Genomic DNA, 6312 nt, shown 5'->3' with positions numbered 1-6312 from the left:
GAATAGTGGACAAGCACTCATTGCATATGGTCAAAATGAGAAGCCCATTGGTGGCAAGAATAAATGTAGAGATTATCGAAGGGAGAGGCACTATCCTCATAGAATTGTGTGATGAGGAGGTTTAAAGTGGCAAAGAACATAGCTTGTTTGGTCACCAAGACAAGTGGCTAAAGACCCTTGAGTTAGGAAATGATTGCACAAGGCTCTCATACTTGATGGAAATAAGCCTTGTAGTAAGCCCCTACATGCTTCTAGATTCACTTAACCCTCCAATTCAACCATGGTCTTAATACTATTGGCTTCTTGCAAAGGATTGAATCTAGCTTTACCCAAACCAATGACTGAAATAGAGGTCAAAGATGTTTGATTACTAGGATAATTATAATATACATGATCCTTAATTCTACTCAAGCCTTTTTGGATGTATCGCCATCTTAGATTTGCATTTAAGACTTAATCTTCCACATGAAATAGCCCCTGTGCTAGGGAAGGTGTGCAAGGACCTTACAATTAATAGCATTGAGCTTGTAGCTAGGATATTTTAGCATCAAAATCCATTTCTCCCTCCAATTCAATCATGATGCTTGATTTCTAGTTGTGGAGGATTGATCTTATAGCTCTCTTATAGGTGTGTCTATTGGTTTGTGAGCTTTGTTGGTTTAGCTCCACCGAAGCACTCAATTTTCACAAATTGTAATAACAGTTTGTCTGGAAAATGTTGCCAAAATCTCAACAACATGAGAACAATAAACCACGTGACTTTGCCTTTACTTTCCCAACACCAATTGCCAAAAGACTTTTAAGGTCTCCTGATGTTGATTGTGATCAAATAGAATAATGTTTGAGAAGATTAATAGGATATCGCTGATGAGTCATAGAAAGTTACTATAGGCAAACATTGTTGAGGGATTCCTCTACCATAATCCCTAGGAAAAGCACATGTAGTTGATGTGCAACATTGTGTGCTAAGGGGGTAAGAAAATTCTAGGGAAAATTACAATTACCAAGACTATGCGTAAGTTGGTGCACTCTCACATGCACCACATGAGAAAATTAATGGCTTAAATATAAGTCTTAATAGCATTATCTTGTGTGGAGGAGGATTTTTGTAGGTAGTCAACACACATGATTGCATAATGCTTTTGGGGTTATGAGGAAATAGCACATGCTACAACCACATGGTATTAGAGTGCAAAAAAGAGGCATGCAATGCCCTTGAGTGTGGTTGCTGCAAACTAGTGTTTAAAAGCATCTGTAATTTGATGATTAATTGGTTACCAAAATTTAGAATTCCAATGAATGTACGACTAGTAGGTAACAAAGGGCAAATTGTCCAAGTAAAAACGCCACATGTGTGTTTTTGAGTAGTTTATTGGGAGTCTCTTTTGCTAGAATGTGATGTAGCTTGTGTAAAAAAGTGATGAATTAGAGGGATAAACAAGGCCCAACACTTTAGATAATACCAAATGTGCAAGCATTTATTGCATCATTCCACGCATACTCAAACACAATAATTAATGGTCTTATCCTTCCTCAAACCCCTAGCCATTTTTGTGTAGCTTTGGTGAGAAGGGTTGGGATGACTATTTGACGCATGGTGCATGCAACACTTTTGAAGTTTTGGGCAACATGTCTATACTACACCCACGAAAATATCCTTCAAAAGAGTTGATTATGTTGAACGGGTGCTTGTGAACCATGAAATCTTAAGATAAGTGAAGTTGGAAGTTGGGCAACTCGTCAAAAAGGAGAGTGAGCCAAGTATAAATCAAGCATTGTCTAGCATGATGAGGACAGCACAATAGCCACACAAATTAAAAACAAAGGATGAATGCCGATGTTGATCATGGTTATTTTATCCAACATTACTGGATGGTTACACCATAAAGAGATAATCAAAAGAGACATTCTTGGGAGCTTGTAGACCTCTCAGTAATTGTACATGGGTGTGGTTAGGTCAATTATAGACAATAATAATTCGATGTTCAATCATTATCAAGAGAATTGGGCATATGGATGTTTTGAGTAGGATGATCTAATATCCATCTAATCAATGAAGTTGGGAACCACCAACTAACTTGGGTAGCCCATGGTAGGTTAAGTAAATTGGTTAGGCTACTTTACAATAGATTTTAAAAGGTTAGTTAAAATGGTGGTCAAGATACTACCCCGATCCATTTGCTTGCGTATACTAGCATGGTAAGAAAAATGACACCCTTTGAGAATATGAGAGATTATTTTGATTTATAACTTAGATTAGATTAGAATCCTAGGGTAATCCTATATTAAACTATCCGTGTAATGATGGTTATCTCTTCCACGAAAAAGGATTATGTGTTACTTGATCATTTATATAGCAAGTAATGGAAAAGATGCATTGGCCACTATGTATGGAAATATAGGAGTCATTGCTACTTCACAAGTGATAAAAAGAGAATTTAATGAGCCAACTATGAGACAAGATATTGCAAGGTTTGTTGTAAAATATATCACTTGTTAAAAACGTTATTGAAAAAAAGCTACTGGTTTATTCATAAGATAGTAAGCCCCAAAAAGATGAGAGTACAAAACTTGGCCCACTCTGGAAAACAACCTATGGCCTACACTGCTCTGCAGCAAAATATAACCTTCAAGTCTTATAACTGAGAGAAAAATTGATATCACACAAGGAACTTCCCAATGGATCTTTAACCCATTAGATGGTACTCGTATTATCCAGTGAGGTCTCTAGTCCAAGGTCTCCAATCCAACTACCTAGCTCTACCTATCTTATTAACCAGCACAAAAAGAAATCCAACTTCCTATTTCTAGCCCTCGTCTAAACACTATCTTATTCCTTAGCCCCCAAATCACTATGAAAACCAAATCCCTTAAGTAGGGCTATATTGAGGCCAACATCAAGGTGTAGCCCTATGAGTCCCCTAAAATGATCTCTCTCCACTTGGAGGAACATGAGAAGGCTAGCATACACTCTAACCTTCTCAGCCCTCCTTCTAGGCATCTTCAAGTACACCGCGTGACCAAGCAACTCCAAAAGAGATGATGTGGAGTTTCAATTGACACTCCACACATGGGGCACAACAGATTAACCTTGAACCTTTTAGTTAGGTGCCCTCAACTAGGGAGCCAATTATGAATAGCCTTCCAAAGTAGGTATTTGGCCTTTCCCAAGTGACAAGACCTTCCAAATCAAAGGAACATGTCTTTCCACTAGGATGATCCCCTTCTCAAACTCCACTTTGCATTCAATGTGGGCACCAATGAGCCCTAAGTATGTAGATGCCAATAAATAATTTTGGCCATGGGCTTTCTCAACAACACCTTACCTTCCACTAGCCAATGATTCTTTCTTCAATTTGGGGAAACCATGTAGTTTGTTGACCAACCTTTTGGAATACATCCTAACACCAATAGGTCCATCTCCCTCATATAGAGACAAGTTCCTTAGCATATTTTCAACAACATTAGCACAATGTGTCTTCCTAAAATACCATACCGACCCTAGATCGATAGTGGTTATTGCTGCTAGACAATACATGTTGAATGTGTTAGAATTATTGATATATTAGGCAGTGACCAATGTAATGACAATAAGTGGGCTAGGGACACTTTTCCCTCATTTGGAGGTTTTCCCCCTTAACCACAATTAGTTCACTAACTACGATTAGTGAAGGATAAGGTTTGTCACTTAGACAAAACCTTATCCCCCTTTGTATTTTCTTACACTGTTCAATTGCATACTCGGTGTTTAGCTCTCACACTCTCTTGCTTCCTGCTCTCTCTCTCTCTCTCTCCATTTACATCATTTGGTATCAAAGCAGCTAGAGCTGCCGAACCTGCTCTCACCCACAAGATTTAGCTCAAGCATGAGAAGCTACCTACCTGCAAATCATTTCGTACAGCCATAGTTGGCTATTTCGTACAGTGCAATCGTCCATTCACCTAGCGCCGCTCCAATCTTACTGCATTTTGTTCTAGTACCAATCTACTCCCGTTTGTACTAGCACCGTCGTCCGTACTACAAAGTAGCATTGTCACCATCATACACTACTCCTGTGAGTAGTTCGTGTTGGAAAAGAGCAAGCTGAGCAAAATGGAGACAAGAAGATGGACACAAATGAAGAACTATCTCATAGAATGAAGAGAAATGAGGGCCATATGTAGGCTACCTCTACATCCACACTGACATCATAGATGACCTCATACCAAAGGCCGCCAAGCTCCTAGAATCTCTCCCCTATCCTCTAGAAGCATCTAGCTCCACCTAACACACCTAACTACCCCTCTAGCACACACATAGGATCACAAGTGTGCCTATGGAGAGGTAGGACATTGACAAACCCCAACAAACCCCCCCTCAAGGGACTGCCTCATGCTAAGTCAAGGATATAGCTTGGACAAGGTGTCACATGCCATCTCATGGTGGTCATGGATCTATTAATGGCTAGGATCTCAAGCTAGCAAGGGTTCCCATGGGTGTAAGGTATACAGAGTGGGGAACACAACCCCCCCAATGGTTATCTCCCTTGCATGTACAAACAAAATGTCTGCAAGAGGTACCATGAGGGCAAAAAACGAAACCCCTCCTAATGGTTATCTCCCCTACATGTACAAACACAAGTCTGCAGGAGGTACCAAGGGGACAACACATACTCACATGGTCTACATCATAGGTGACTAGAGGTGAGGACAAAGAACTCACAATTTATTACAATCATTTTGGAGGACTATCCAGGCAGAGTACCTTGACAACTAGGGGAGATACAAGTGGAGCTCAAAAAACATACTCATCATCTCCTGGATGATGTGGGCTTGATAAGAAGCGTCTTCTTGTAGCAAAGCAAAATATCCATGTAAAGGCAAGGTCTTACCACATGGGTAGCTTTACTAGCAAGCCAAGCTGTTATGATGACAGTTTTCAGAAGCCACTTATGTCTACTAGCAAGCCAAGCTAATATGATGAGAGTTTTGAGAAGCTGAAGATCATGGTTTGGATTGTTGTCGTCTCCAAAGATCGAGTTTTTTCCATCTTCCCTCTTGGCACATGATAGTACTAATCTCGACTTCCCTTCCGCAAGTATACCCACTCCTGAATTTGTATCAGGACCAGAGAAGCCACCCATCACCGGTGCTAGCGGCGATCCTGTCAGCAACCCATCTGCCCCAAACTGAGGGCCTCCTCTAGCATAATCGAATAACGTAGCTCCGCTGCCTCCCACTTTTTTCAACATCACTGGGTCCAATCCATCGTTGACAGCCCAATAGAAAAGGAATGCCTCAAATGTGTCATAGTAGTCGTTTGTACTTCTGTAACCCTCTGGATTAAAGGCTCCAAACCTGACTCCCTTCTTAGTGATGCCCACGATCACGCAAAGACCCTTAAAGTCACATTTCTAGTGAAATGTTGTGGCACTGAAGCCATCGACAGATGCCTTGTAGCAGCATTTCACTTCTCGATCGGCTAAGAAAGTGTCTGCTAGGAGAGCATCGGGAAATGGAACAGCGAAGCTTGAGGGAGTTGGTCTTGTGGTTGCTGCTGCTGCTTTTTACTGAAGAGGCCTTCGAAAAGGCAAGAAGGAGGAGGAGGAGGAAGAGGAGGGGGGAGACACCATAGCTGAGGGTCGCGAGGTCTGATGAGCAAAAGACGATGCAAAGAGTGAGAGTGAGCAACAGGAGAGAGGAGAAGATGATGATGAGGTGGTGGGATCAGGCTCAAGGAGGCTAGTACTACTCTAATACCATGTTGGAAAAGAGCAAGCTGAGCAAAATGGAGACAAGAAGATGGACACAAATGAAGAGCTGTCTCATAGAATGAAGAGAAATGAGGGCCATATGTAGGCTACCTCTACATCCACATTGACATCATATATGACCTCATACCAAAGGCCACCAAGCTCCTAGAATCTCTCCCCTATCCTCTAGAAGCATCTAGCTCCACCTAACACACCTAACTGCCCCTCTAGCACACACATAGGATCACAAGTGTGCCTATGGAGAGGTAGGATATTTGACAAACCCCAACAGTTCGTACACTGCAGTATAGTGCCGTACGTGCGTTGTCTTTTCTGAAGAGTGTTGTTTGGTACAGTCTTGCACCATACCACCCGCTCCTCTTATGCAGCTCTCTCATACAATCGTATAGACATACGGTGGTCTTACGCCCTACCACCTGCTCCTGTTATCTGTACAACTCTATCATACAATGGTACGGACACTTCTGTTAGTAGTCCATACAGTTGAGCAGAGCCGTCCGTACACAGCCACGAAGGCATACGTACACAATGCATCAACCATCCGTACAGCTCTTTGTAC

At 41.5% G+C, this 6312-nt stretch overlaps 1 pseudogene; it reads right to left on the bottom strand.

The window, feature by feature from the left end:
* Positions 1-4790: 4790 nt before the first annotated feature.
* LOC147880836 (uncharacterized) lies at positions 4791-6272 on the bottom strand (annotated as a pseudogene).
* Between the last annotated feature and the right edge of the window lie 40 nt (positions 6273-6312).

Source organism: Dipteris shenzhenensis, chromosome 32, assembly GCF_047967505.1.
Source record: "Dipteris shenzhenensis isolate YYH24624 ecotype China chromosome 32, Dip_SZ_1.0, whole genome shotgun sequence".
Taxonomy (NCBI): domain Eukaryota; kingdom Viridiplantae; phylum Streptophyta; class Polypodiopsida; order Gleicheniales; family Dipteridaceae; genus Dipteris; species Dipteris shenzhenensis.
This window is presented reverse-complemented; position numbering and strand designations above follow the sequence as displayed.